Here is a 14,544-nt window from a genome sequence, read left to right as displayed (position 1 = left end):
TTTCCCTTTTCTTTGTTGAAGAGGGTCTGTGCAGTCTTTCTGCCTAATCTGCCATCTTGCAGAAACTCCTAGTTAAGATTTTTGCATCTGTATTTATGAGGTACATTGGTCTGTAGTTCTCCTTTTCAGTGGTGTCTTTACCTGGATTTGGTGTCAGCATTATGGTTGCTTCATAGAATGAATTTGGGAGTATTCCATCATTTTATATGTTCTGGGATGGTTTGAGTAGTATAGGTGTCAGCTCTTCCCCAAACATTTGATAGAATTCTCCAGTGAAGCCATCTGGGCCAGGACTTTATTTTAGGGAGGATTTTTTTTATGACCTGTTCAATTTCTTCTTTTCTTATGGGTCTATTCAAAGATTCTGTCTCAGACTGAGTTAGTTTAGTTAGCTCTTCTGTATCTAGAAATTTGTCCATCTCTTCTGGACTCTTAAAGCTGTGAGTACAACTCTTCATAATATTCTGTTATTATCTTTTTTATTTCAGTTGATTCTGTTGTGATTTCACCCTTTTTTGTTTATTATTCATGTTATTTTCATTTTCTATTTCTTTTCTTTTGTTTAATTTTCCAGTGGTTTTTGTCAATTTTGTTAATCTTTTAGGTGAGCCAGCTTCTTGTCTTACTGATTATCTCTTTTTTGTTTGTTTGTTTGTTTCCTGTTTTATTTATTTCTGCTCTGATCTTCATTATTACCTTACTTCTGGATACTATAGGTTGCTTTTGTTCCTCTTTTTATAATTGTTTGAGTTGTTAAGTGTTGATTTTGATTCTTTCTTCTTTTTTGATGTGTGCATTTATTGCTATAAATTTACTTCTGGATACTGTTTTCACTGTGCCCCAAAAGTTTTGATAAATTGTATTTTCATCCTCATTTGTTTCTAGGAATTTTTTTATTTCACATATTATTTCTTCTGTTACCCTGTAGTTTTTGAGCAGTGTATTTGACGTTTTGTCCTTGTCTTCCTATTATTGATTTCTAATTTTATAGCATTGTGATCTGAGAAGATGGTTTGTGATAGTTCATTGTTTTTACATTTATTAAGATTTGTTTTGACTCACAACATATGATCTATGCTGGATAATGACTCATATACACTGGAAAAGAATGTATATTGTGTTTTTATTGGGTGGAGTGCTCTGTATATGTCTATGAGGTCAAGATGGTTGATTGTGTTTTTGAATTATTCTGTACCTTTGTTGAGTTTTTTCTTAGTTGTCTGTCCTTCCTTGAAAGTGGTATGTTAAAATCTCATAGTACTATTGTAGAGTTGTCTATTTTTCCTTTCAATTCAGTTAATAATTTACTTTATGTGTTTTGGAGCTCTTTCATTGGGTGCATAAATATTTATTATGGTAATATCTTCTTGTTCAACTGACCCTGTTAACATCATATAATGTCCTTCTTTGTCCCTTATGCTGGTTTTCACCTTGAAGTCTATTTTATCAGAAATTAATATTGCCATTCTTGCTCTTTTTTGCTGTCATTAGTTTCATATATTTTTTCCAACTCTTGACTTTTCATTTATTTTCATCTGTGTCTTAGGTGGGTGGATCTCTTGTAGGCAGCATACTGATAGGTCTTCTTATCCACTCTTCACTCTCTTTCTCTTGACTGGTGCATTTATTCCATTCACACTGAATGTAATTAGTGATAAGTATGGATTTATTGCTTTCATTCTATTGTGTTTTTATTGTGTTGTTGGTGAGTTCTTTGTTCGAAATATTTTTCTGTGCTAATTTCATTTTGTTCCCAAATATTTTTTCTCTTTTCTTCATTACTGTTAGTTTTGTGCTTACTGAGTTCTTGTGATTTTTTTTTTCTTTCTTATTGGTTAGAAGGATTGTTAATTTTCTTTGTGGTTACCCTGAAGTAAACTCTTATCTCCCTAAGTTTGGAGCAGTCTGTTCTACAAAGACATTGTCCTGTTTTCCTCTCTATTTGGAAATTTTGTAATTAAAAATTTTATTTCCTCTACTTGATTTGTTGCTGGTACGTTTGCAGATTGACTCCCCAATTTTCCTATGGGCATTATTCTGTAAGGTTATTTTGAGAATCTTTTTCTGGTTTGGTTTCTAGGTGGTGGTGTGAAGTGTCCTGATTTTAATTTGTTGTTCTCTGTTGTGTTTTCTATTGGAATGACTCCCTTTAGTGTTTCTTGCAAAGTTAGTCTGATTATCACAAATCCCCTTAATTTCTGTTTGTCTGGGAATATCTTGATTTCACCCTCATATTTAAGGGACCGTGTGACTGAATATATAATTTTTTTTTTCATTGTGATTTGGGTGAAAGTTTACAGAGCAAATTCACTTTCCACACAGCAGTTCACATATGCTTTGTCTCATGACATTGATGAAATTTTCCACAATGCAGCAACTCTCTGCCCACCTCCTCTTCATAGTTAACTCTTCCCTGTGTCCTTCCCTCCATGCACTCCTGCTCTCCAAGCTATCTCCCTGTGCATATACAGCGCTTCTATTCTCCCATGATTGTTCTCTCCAAGGAGTGTATCTACCTAATGTAAATGTTGAACTCTTATAGCTGTCCTTTGTTTGGCTAGAAGCTACAGGAGTGGGTTCAAGTCCAGACCTGAAGAGCTGGTAGGGGCCACAGTCTTAGTGGTTCCATCAGGCTCTATCAGACCAGAAAACCTGGTCCTTTTTTTTTTTTTTTAATGATTTTGAGTTCTGTTCCATAATGTTCTCCCACTCTATTGAGATCTCCTACAGAGACCCCCTCTGATTGATTGACTGTGGTAGCCAGGCACCATCTGGTTCTTCTGGTCTCATAGTCATATAGGCTGAGGATCGCATGGTACCAGTTATTTGGACTAATTGTTTCCATACATCTTTGGTTTTCTTCATTCTTTTTTTCATCTGGATAAGGAGAGACCCATTGTTGCATCTAGATGGTTACTCGCAAGCTTTCAAGATCCCGGTTGCTACTCACTAAACTTAGTATGTGGGACAATGTTTTTGTGTAGTATGTTATGCCAATTGAGTTTAATGTCCCCTAAGACTATGGTCCCAAGTGCACAGGTCAAACTACTTGCTTCCTCAGGGTAGCTGGCTTTGGCCAGGAAATGACCGTAACCTTATCCCTTGTCAGCTCTTCTATATACCTGAGAATTCTTACAGAACATACAAATACACTTGTAGAAACATTATCTATCAACCCTATATATGGTCATGGGCACAATCCCCCCTGCATAGTTCAGCCTGTCCGCCCATCTATCCATCCATATATCAATGTTTGCCTTCACTGACAATGCAGTACTATATGTGCAAAAGGGTTCATCTTTGTTGTTTATATCTTCTATGAACCTCTCTATGTCTTCTTCTTCCTCAATGCCACCATGTTGATTACTCATATTTGGTATATTGCCCTTCTCTTCACCCAAATCAATACTTGTCTCTACCTATCTAACAATGTTCCCTACCCTACCCTCCCACCCCTAGTAACCAACAACAAAAAAATTTCCTTCCATGTATAAACATTTCCTTGACTTTTGATAATAATGGACTAATACAATTTTATCCTTCTGTGATCAACTTATTTCACTCAGGAAAATGTCCTCCAAGTTCATCCACGTTATGCAGTGTTTTGCAAATTCTACATTATTCTTTAGGGTTGCATAGTATTCCATGTATCGGTATAACATAGTTTGGTTGTCCATTCTTTTGTTGATAGGCACCTAGGTTTCATGTTTTGGCTATTGTAAATAGTGCTGTGTTGAACTTGGTTGTGCATATATCTGTTCTTGTCCTGGCTCTCACTTCTTTAGGATATATACCTTGTAATGGAATGGCTGGGACACATGGTATTTCTAATTCCAACTTCTTAAGCATTCACCATGTTACTTTCCACAGTGGTTGCATCATTTGACAGCCCCACCAGCAGTGTATGAGAGGTCTAATCTCTCCTGCCCAGCATTTGTTATTTTCTATCTGTTTGAACTTTGCTACTAGTGCTGGGACATGATGGTATATCATTGTTGTTTTGATTTGCATCTCTCTAATGGCTAATGAGGAGCTCTGGAAGCATAGTACTTAAGGCATTTGACTGCTAACCAGAAGGCTGGAGGTTCAAATCCACCAGCCACTCCTCAGAAGGAAGGTTGGGCAATCTACTTCCATAGTGGTACTTCCTCAGAAACCTAAGGAGGGGTCGCCATGAGTCAGGTCCAACAACGGCACATAACAACAACAACAACAAATAGCTAATGATCGTGAGCATTTCTTTATGTGTTTCTTGGCCACCTGAATATCCTCTTTGGTGAAGTGTCTATGTCTTCTGTCCATTTTTTAATTGGATTAGTCTTTTTGTTGTTGAGGTATTGGAGTTGTCTATAAATTCTAGAGATAAGTCCCTTGTCAGATAAGTCATTGTCAAATATTTTTTTCCCAATCTGTACGTTCTCTTTTGACTCTTTGGAAAAGTCTTTGGAAGCATATACAAATTTAATTTTTAGGAGGTCCCATTCATCTAGTTTCTTTTCTACTGTTTGTGCATTGTGGCTTATGCTTTGTATCTTATTTATGCCATATATTAGGGTCTCTAAATTTATCCCTAGTTTTTCCTTGAGGAACTTTATAGTTTTAGATTTTATATTCAAGTTTTTGATCCATCTGGAGATATTTTTTTGTGTATGGTATGAGATACAGATCTTGTTTCATTTTTCTGCAAGTGGACATCCAGTTTAATAAATATCCATTTATTAAATAATCTCTTCCCCACTTATTAGATTTTGGCTTTTTGTCAAAGATCAGCTGACAATAGGTCTATGGATCTATTTCTGGGTTCTCAAATCTATTCCATTGGTCTATGTGTCTGTCATTGAATCAATACTAGACAGTTTTGACTACTGTAGCTGTACAGTAGGTTTTGAGATCTGACAGTGTGAGACCGCCTGCTTTGTTCTTCTTCAATATTAATTTGTTTTTCTGAGGTCTCTTTCTTTTCTTTATAAACAAAAAACCAGACATGCTGCTGTCGAGTTGAACCTGACTCACACTGACCCCACCTTGAGTTTCTGAGGCGGTATCACTATGGAAGCAGATTGCCCAACCTTCCTTCCAGGGAGTGGCTGGTGGGTTTGAACCACCAGCCTTCTGGTTAGCAGTCATGGCAATTTCTATATTCTTAAAGAATATAGATGGGATCTCAATTGCAATTGCATTTAATGTATAAATTGCTTTGGGTAGTGTAACAGTTGGAGCTGTGTGTCAACTTGGCTGGAACACATTTCTGTGTGCTTTGATCTGTTGTGGTGTGGTTGTTCCCATGATGGGATCAGATGACTATGTTCTGAGTGGCCAGTCTGTTGAAGGGGAGTTTCCCTAGGGGTGTGGCCTGCTTCCAGTATATCCAAGAACATCATGTGAAGAGAGACATTCTTCTGTGGATCGGGATTCTGTTGTGCTGCCTACAACTATCTGTGAATGAACAGTCCACCATTCAGACTGGAAATCTTGGATTCATCATTCGTTGGAGTCAACAGCTAGTGTACAGCTCCTCAACCCCTGCAGTTGCAAGAGCCAGGAAAAGCCTCCAGCTTGACGTTTGATCCAGGAACCTTGGACTTGCCAGCTTCTATAAGTGTGTGAGCCATTTTCCTAAGATAAATTTCTCTCTATATATACATATACATATATACACACACACACATATATATATAAGCTTTACTGGTTTTTGTTTCTCTAGAGAACCTGGCCTAACACAGGTAGAATTGACATTTTCACAATGTTCAGTCTTCCTATCCATGAGGATGGTATGTTCTTCCATTTATGTAGATCTCTTATGGTTACTTGAAGTAGTCTTTTATAGTTTTCTTTGTACAAGTTTTTTGTGTCCCTGGTAAGATTTATTCCCAAGTATTTTATTTTTTGGGAGCTCTGGTAGCATAGTGCCTAAGGCACTTGACTGCTAACCAGAAGGCTGGCGGTTCAAACCCACCAGCCACTCCTCAGAAGGAAGGTTGGGCAATCCTACTTCCGTAGTGATACTGCCTCAGAAACCCAAGGAGGGGTCGCTATGAGTCGGGTTGACTAGATGGCAAATAACAACAACAATGACAACAACATTTTATTTTTTTAGTAGCTATTGTAAATGGTACTGATTTCCTTATTTCTTTTTCAGTAATCTCTTTGTTGGTGTATCTTTGTTGGTGTAGAGGAATCCAATTGATTTTTGGAGGTTGATCTTGTATCCTGCCGCCATAGCAAACCTCTCAATTAGTTCCAGTAGGTTTTTTTTTTTTTTTTTTTTTCCATGAGTCTCTCAGGTTTTCCAGGTATAGGATCATGGTTTTGTTTTTATGTGCCATCAAGTCAGACTGGACTTATAGCGACGCCTCCTTGGGTTTCCGAGGTAGTATCACTATGGAAGTAGTTGCCCTATCTTACTTCCAAGGAGTGGCTAGTGGGTTTGAACCACCAGCCTTCTGGTTAGCAGTCAGGTGCCTTAGCCACTATGCTACCAGAGCTCCCAGTATCATCAGCAAATAGGGATAGTTTGGCTTCTTCCTTACCAATTTGGATGCCCTTGAATTCCCTTTTTTGCCTTATTGTCCTGGCTGTACTTCCAATACAATGTTTAATAGAAGTGGTGATAGAGTGCATCCTTGTCTGGTTCCTGTTTGCAAGGGGAATGGCTTAGGTCTCTGTCCATTCAAAGTATGTTGGCTGTTGGTTTTATGTATATGCCCTTTATTATGTTGAGAAATGTCCCTTCAATTCCTATTTTGCTGAGAGTTTTGATCAGGAATGGGTGTTGGATTTTATTAAATGGCTTGTCTGCATCCATTGACATGATTATGTGGTTCTCTTCCTTTGTTTTATATATGTGGTGGATGACATTAAAAGTTTTTCTAATGTTGAACCATCCTTGCATACCTGCTATGAACCCCACTTGGTCATAATGAATTGTTTTCTTGGTATGTTGTTGGAGTCTATTGGCTAGGATTTTGTTGAAGATTTTTGCATCTATATTCATGAGGGGTATTGGTTGGTAGTTTTCCTTTTCAATGATGTCTTTGCCTAGTTTTGGTATCAGGGTTATGCTTGCTTCTTAAAATGAATTAGGGAGGATTCCATCCTTTTCTGTGTTTTAGAATAGTTTGAGTAAGACTGGTATCAGTTCTTCTCTGAATATTTGTATAATTCTCTAGTGAAACCATCTGGGCCAGGATTTTGTTTTGTTGGTAATTCTTTTATGATCTATTCAATTTCTTCTTTTCTTATGGATCTTCTCTACTTTACCACCTCATTCTGTGTTAGTTTAAGTAAGTGGTGTGTTTCTAGAAATCTGTCCATTTTTTTCTGTATTTTCAAATTTGTTGTAGTACAGTTCTTCATGTTGTTGTTGTTATGTGCCATTGAGTCGGCCCTGACTCATAGTGACCCCTTCTTGGGTTTCTGAAGCAGTACCACTACAGAAGTAGGATTGCCCAACCTTCCTTTTGAGGAATGGCTGGTGGATTTGAACTGCCAGCCTTCTGGTTAGCAGTCAAGTGCCATAGGCACTATGCTACCAGAGCTCCTACAGTTCTTCATAGTATCCCAATATTATCCTTTTTATTTCAGTTGATTCTGTTGTGATACCTCCTATTTTGTTTCTTGTTTATATTATTTGTATTCTCTCCCTCTTTTCCACTATTAAATTTTCCGGTTGTTTGTCAATTTTATTAATCTTTTCAAAGAACCAACTACTAGTCTTGTTTATTTTTTCTATTGTCTTTTTATTGTCTGTTTCATTGATTTCTGCTCGATTCTTTATTATTTCATTTCTTCTGGTGACTGTAGGCTTTTTCTGCTGCTCTTTTTCTAATTGTTGGAGACGTTGGGTTAAGGTATTGATTTTGGCTCTTTCTTCTTTTTTGATGTGTGAATTTATTGCTATCAATTACCATCTGATCATTGCTTTTGCTGTGCCCCCAAATTTTGGTATGTTGTATTTTTATTCTCATTGGATTCAAAGAATTTTTTAATTTCAATTTTTATTTTTTCAATTACCCAGTAGTTTTTGAGGAGGATGTTGTTCAGTTTCCATGTTTGCTCTTTTTCTGTTGATCTTCCTATTGTTGGTTACTAATTTGGTAGCATTGTGATATGGAAACATGCTTTGTAGTATTTCTATGTTTTTAAATTGATAAGGCTTGCTTTATGGGCTAATACCTGGTTGTTCCTGGACAATGTTCCATGTGCACTGGGAAAGAATGTGTATTGTGCTGTTGTTGGGTGAAGTGCTTTGTAGATATCTATTAGGTCATGTTGGTGGATTATACTGTTTAGCTCTTCTGCATCTTTGTTGAGTTTTTTTCCAGTTATTCTCTTTCATTGAAAGTGGTGTATTAAAGTCTCGCATTATGAGTATGGAGTCATCTATTTGCCTCTTGAGCTCTTTTAAAATCTGATTTATGTATTTTGGGGCTCTTTCATTGGGTCCACAGATATTTATTATGGTTATATATACTGGTTCCTTTAATCATTATATAATGTCCTTCCTTGTCTCGTATGGTGGTTTTTGTCTTAACATTAATTTGATTAGAAATTAATATTGCCACTCCTACTTTTTTTGGTTACCACTTGCTTGACATATCTTTTTCCAACCTTTGATTTTTAGTCTATTTTTGTCTTTGTCTCTAAGGTGTGTCTTTTGTAGATAGCATATTGGTGGGTTATGTTTTCTTATCCAGTCTGCAACTCTCCATCTCTTGAGTGGTGCATTTAATCCATTGACATTCAGTGTAATTATTGTCAAGTATGAATTGGTTGCTGTCATATTGTTATGTGTTTTTTCATGGTGTTGTTGGTTTCTTTGTTCCACATAATTTCTGTGCTGAGCTCATTATGTTTATGAATAATTTTATCATTTCATTTGTTGCTGTTGTTTTAGTATTTGCTAAATATTTGTGTTTGTCTTCTTTGTTATTGTGATATGAAAGTTCATTTTTTTCTTTTAGGGTATGCTGTGATTTATAATTTTCTTGCTGAGTTTACAACAGACCATTCTATCTTGTAACTCTCTCAACTTCACCATTTAGAAGTTGTGTAACTACACTTTTTTTTCCCTCTTTTGGCTTTGTAGTTGTCTTCATTTGCCAATTGATGTCTCTGGTTCCCTGTTCACAATCTTGTTAAGCTTATTTTACTTTGAATACTTCCATAGCTGTGTTGGTTTCCAAGTTATGTCATTTTGTGTATTAATGGTCAATTTTTGTTTGCTATTATTGGTTCTCTGTTCAAAGGACTCCCTGTAGTTTCTCTTATAAAGTTGGTCTGATTTTAACAAATTCGCTTTATTTCTGCTTATCCTGATATCTCCTAATTTCACCATCATATTTTTAGGGACAATTTTGTAAGGTATATAATTCTTGGTCGAAAATTTTTCTCTTTCAGCATTCTATATATACCATCATATTGCCTTCTTGCTTGCATGGTTTCTGCTGAGAAATTAGAGCTTATTCTTATCGGTTGTCCTTTGTAAGTAACTTTTCATTTTTTATATGGTGCTTTCAGGATTCTTTCTTTGTCTTTGGTTTTGATGAGTTTGATGATGATATGTCTTGGTGATTTACTTTTGTGGTCTGTCCTGTTTGGGGTTCATTGGACTTCCGGAATGGATATATTCTCATCTTTTATCATATCAGGGAAGTTCTCTTCCAACAAATCTTGGAAACTTTTCTCTGTGGTTTTACTTTTCTCTTCCTGTTCTGGCATTCCAATGACATATAGGTTATTCCTTTTGACGGTATCCCACATGAACCTTAGGCTTTCTTCATTTTTGTTTTGATCTTTTTTTCTGATTTATCCCTTTCCAAAGAAGTATTCAGACATTTGTCTTCAGTCTCATTAATTCTGTCTTCCTTTGATTCAATTCTACTCTTTTGGCCTTTCAGTGTGTTATCTATTCCTGAAAATTCAGTGTTAATCTTCTGGATTTCTATCTGTAGATTTTGTATCATTTCTAATTTTTCATTTATTTTGTGATTGTGCTTTTGTATTTTCTTCCTAAATTGTTCTGGAGTTTTGTCTATGTTTTCCTTAATTTTGTCAGTGCTTTCTTTGATCTATCTCTCAATCCTTTGAAGATACCTAAATATAATTCTCTTGAATTTCTTATCAGGGAGTTCCAATGCTGCTTCTTCCTCAGGGATGTTTTCTGGGTCTGTATACTATTCCCTTGTTTCTACCACTTTATCTTGCTTCTTTGTGTGGATTGTGATGGTCTGTTGTCTCCCAGTCCTTGTGACATTGTATTTTGATCTCAATTAACTGTTTGTGAAAAGCAGCTAAAAATGAGTCATGCTCTTCTTGGTGGTCATTTATCATTGGCCAGTTGGTGGAGAATGAAGTGGTGGCACTCATTCAGTAAGTGGAGCTGCAGGAGGTGCAGATGTAGTTGTGTTGTGTGGGCACTATTGCTGTCTCCCACACAGACAACAACAGAAATTGAAAAACTATCAAAAAAGCAAAAGTATGTGGACAAAAAAACCACCATGTAAACACACAGAAACAATCACCCAAAAATAAAATGTAAGAAAAATAAAATCTGCACTATCTGGGGAGAGGACAATAGGAGGAAAAAGGCAGAGTAGGAAAATAATGAAGAAAAAAATGGGATAAATTCAAAAAGAACAAAAAGCTGTAAACTAGAAACTGGGAAGGGAAGAATAATGAATAAGAATAAAAAGGACAAAAAGGAAGGAGAAGATGAAGAATTTTGAAATGGAGAAAAACAAAAAACAAACAAACAAAAAAAAAGAATCTGGGCAGGGCAGAGCAGGGCACCCAGACTCTGTCTGAGCACACAACCTGGGATGGAATTTCTACAGGTCCAGAAGTTGGGTGGGAGTGAGAGATAGCCACACCTCTATTCACCAACTGGGTGTGGAGTCTAAGAGTAACAAGGGGGATATCACACCTTTCCAGTTGTTTATGTCCTGAATGTCCTTGTGCTTCCTGACAAGTGGAGCCTATCCTTAAGTCCCTGGAATCTGGGAGAATGCTGTCTCTTTAAATATCCAAAATAGTCAAACTACTTGTAAACATTCAAAATGGCTGCACCCTCTGGACAGGCAAAAGTCCACATTTCAGCCCACCTTCCTCTTCACTGATTCCCCTTGTATTCACCAGCCCCCAGTACAGTCCTCTGTGCAGCCCCTGGCTAGCAGTGTCAATTTTTAGGTTAATTCTTAGGTCGTAAACCTACTTGAAATTTCCACACTGTTTGTTCCATCAGGATCTCTGACAGACTGCAGCTCCTTATATCTCCTTTTTTGGTGTTTTCATGCAGGTTCTTATGCTGGTTGGAGTTCAGTCCATGTATATATTCTTCCCTGCAAACCTCAGGGCTCTAGGATTATCTTCCATTTCTGTTTTAATTGATTCCTCTTTTCTTTGTTGAAGAGGGTCTGTGCAGTTTGTCTGAGTGTTCTGCCATCTTGCACATCTGGATATATAATTCTTGGTTGGCAATTGTTTTCCTTCAAGGTTTATATATGCCATCCCATTGCCTTCTTGCTTACATGATTTCTGCTGAGAAATCAGAGCTTATTCTTATATGTTGCCCACTGTAGGTGACATTTTGTTTTTCTCAAGCTGCTCCCAAGGTTCTTTCTTTGTGTGGCTTTGGAAAGTTTGATTATGATATGTCTTGGTGACATTCTTTTGTAATCTGTCTTGTATGGAATTCATTGAGATTCTGGGATGAATATCTTTCTTCTTTCATAATATGTGGAAAATTTTTTGTTAGCTAGTGCTTGACAACTTTCTCAGTGTTTTTTTGTTTTGTTTTTCTGTCTCCTTTTGTTCTGGGATTCCAATCAAGCATATGTTGTTTCTTTTCATGTCATTCCATGTAACCCTTAGGTTTTCTTCATTTCTCTTCAATCTTTTTTCTGGTTTTTCCTCATATACGCTGGCATCAAAGCATTTGTCTTCTAGCTTGGAAATATGTTCTTTCACCAGTTATAGAGTACTACATACTACTAAATATATCTAGTATAGTCTATTATATATTGACTATATAATCTACTATGTATATCTTTGTCCTTCCTATGAGTTATCTATCTCCTTAATTTTAGTGTTCTTCATTTGGATTTCCAATGTCTGTTTTTGTATGATTTCTAATTGTGTATTTATTTTGTTATTTTGTTCTTGAATGGTTTTCCTGAAGTCTTACAGAGTATTGTCTGTCTTCTCATTGTTTCTGTTTATGGTTTCCTTGAGCTCTTGGAGGGACATATGTATGTACATATCTTATGAATTTCTTATCAGATAGTTCTATTATTTGCTCTTCCTCAGGTAGATTGCTTAATTCTTTAGTTTGTGCACTTGTTTCTACTATTTTTTCCTGTTCTTTAGTTGGATTTGAAGTTGTCTGTTGTTTCCTAGATATTTTGAAGTCATTGTCTTTATTTGTTAGTTATGTACTTTCTTGTTTCACCCTGGTTTTATGTTTTGCTATATCTGGAACTGTGGATCAGATGTACTTTTTTGGTTGCTAACTTGGCTTTACTGGATCACTTTTTCAGTAAACACAGCTTCCTCTGTGTAGGTGAAATCACTGGTGAGGATGTGGGTGCAGGTCTCTGTTCATTGTGAAGAGGATTTGCAGTTGGAATGAGCAAGTGTTGTCCATCATGTGTCATTGAACCTGTGGTAAAGGAGCTATTGGCATTACTTGTCTGTTGGGTGAAGTGGTCAGTGTAGTAGCTACAGCTGACTAAACCAGTGAAACCAATCACACTGCCATTGAGTTGGATCCGACTCATAGCCACCTCTCCTTGGGTTTCCAAGGTGGTATCACTACAGAAATAGATTGCCCAATCTTCCTTCTGAGGAATGGCTGGTGAGTTTGAACTGCCAGGCTTCTGGTTAGCAGTCAAATGCCTTAGGCACTACACCACCAGAGGGTTAATATGTTCCTCCCATTGGAAGGAAGGTTGGGCAATCTACTTCCGTAGTGATACTGCCTCAGAAATCCAAGGAGGGGTCTCTATGAGTCGCATCTGACTCAACGGCATATAACAATAACAAGAATAACAACTTCCTTTGTATTAACTTATGTCCTTTGTTTTTCTAAGGACTTCTCTTCAGCTCCACTTGTTGGGAGAGTTTTTAAAATTTTCCCAGAAGCTTAACTTGTTCCCTTTTTTTACCTTCAATGGATCTAATAATTTGTCTTCTCATCAGCTGCTCATAACTCCAGTATCAATATGTGCATCTGCTTTATCTAGTTTCTCAAAATCTTTGTTGACAGAGGAACCAAGCACGTGGACTCCATCTTCCTCCAATCAAGGTTGTAAATCTTTATAGAAGCAAATTGCCACATTTTAAGCCTAAGTTAGTCTATGAGCTCTTAACTACTGCATTACTAGAGGTCCTTTTGTTCTGGGAATGAATATTGACTTTTGCAAAGATATTTTCAGCATCTTTGGGGATAAAAATCATATGATTTTTCTCTTTTGGTCTTCTAATATGGTATTAACACATTTTCTAATATTGAACCATACTTGCGGTGATAGTCTATATTCCAGTATATCATTTTATTCTTGATTCTCTCTTCATCAGGTTGATGTGGCATAGTTACACTTGCTTCATAAACTTCCCTTTTTCTTCTGGGTTCTATACAGTTTGTGTTCAGTTGAAATCATCTGGTCAATAAAGGTTTTGTAAAATTTCTCTGTGAAACTATCTGGACCTGATGCTTTTTTCTATTTTTGGGGAATTTTTTCTCTAGCTTTTCTATGGAGATTGGTCTGTTAATGCATGCCATTTCTACTGAGGTTAGTTTAGTAAAATATGTTCTTCTAAGAAATTAACCATTTTGTCTAGATATTTAAATTTACTTGTATAGATATGCATGCTGCATCCAGAGTTATTTACATCTTGTAATTTCTTGTTTTCACATATTTGTGATTAGCTAGTGGTTTCTGTATTTTGTTGACTTTAAAAAAAAAAAAAAGAAAAGAAAAAAGACCAGGATTTGGATTTACTAATTTTATCTGTTACTTTGATGGTCTCTTCCATATTAATATCTGCTTTTATCTTTGTAATGTATTTCTTGTCTTTTCTTTGAAATTTATTTTTTTTCCAAAGTTTAAATGGATATTTATTTTCATTTATATTGATGTGTATATTTAAAGTTTTCAATTTTTCTCTACTCATCACTGTAAATGCATCCCATATATTCTGATGTGTACTATTTTCATTATCATATTTTATTAATAACTTCTATAGTTTCTCCTTATACTTGTACTCCATGTACTTCCTTGTATTTCTCCTTTCATCCAAGAGTTTCTAAATACCAGATCTTTTAAATTACTAGTAGAAGAAACTTCCCTTTTTATTTTTAATTCCTACCTTTATAGCATTTTGATAAAAGACTGCTATTCATAATATTTCTACTTTATGGAACCTACTAATGTTTTCTTTGTGTATGAATAGATGATCATTTTTTGTGAATGTTCTAGGTGCAATTGAGAAGTAGTTATAGCCTCTGTTATTGTTGTGATGTGCTGTCAAGTCGCACCCGACTCA

General features: G+C 36.2%; 1 protein-coding gene across 1 annotated transcript in view; it reads left to right on the top strand.

Annotated features, from left to right (window-relative positions):
* The window catches only part of THSD7B (thrombospondin type 1 domain containing 7B), a 1,104,189-nt gene that overhangs the window by 248,001 nt on the left and 841,644 nt on the right, over nt 1–14,544 (top strand). The gene's annotated exons all lie outside the window — the stretch shown is intronic.

The sequence above is a fragment of the Orycteropus afer genome, unplaced genomic scaffold, assembly GCF_000298275.1.
Source record: "Orycteropus afer afer isolate SDZICR_OR568_19922 unplaced genomic scaffold, OryAfe1.0 scaffold00342, whole genome shotgun sequence".
In the NCBI taxonomy this organism is placed as follows: domain Eukaryota; kingdom Metazoa; phylum Chordata; class Mammalia; order Tubulidentata; family Orycteropodidae; genus Orycteropus; species Orycteropus afer.
Note: the sequence above shows the minus strand (reverse complement) of the source record. Positions and strands in the feature narration are given on the sequence as shown.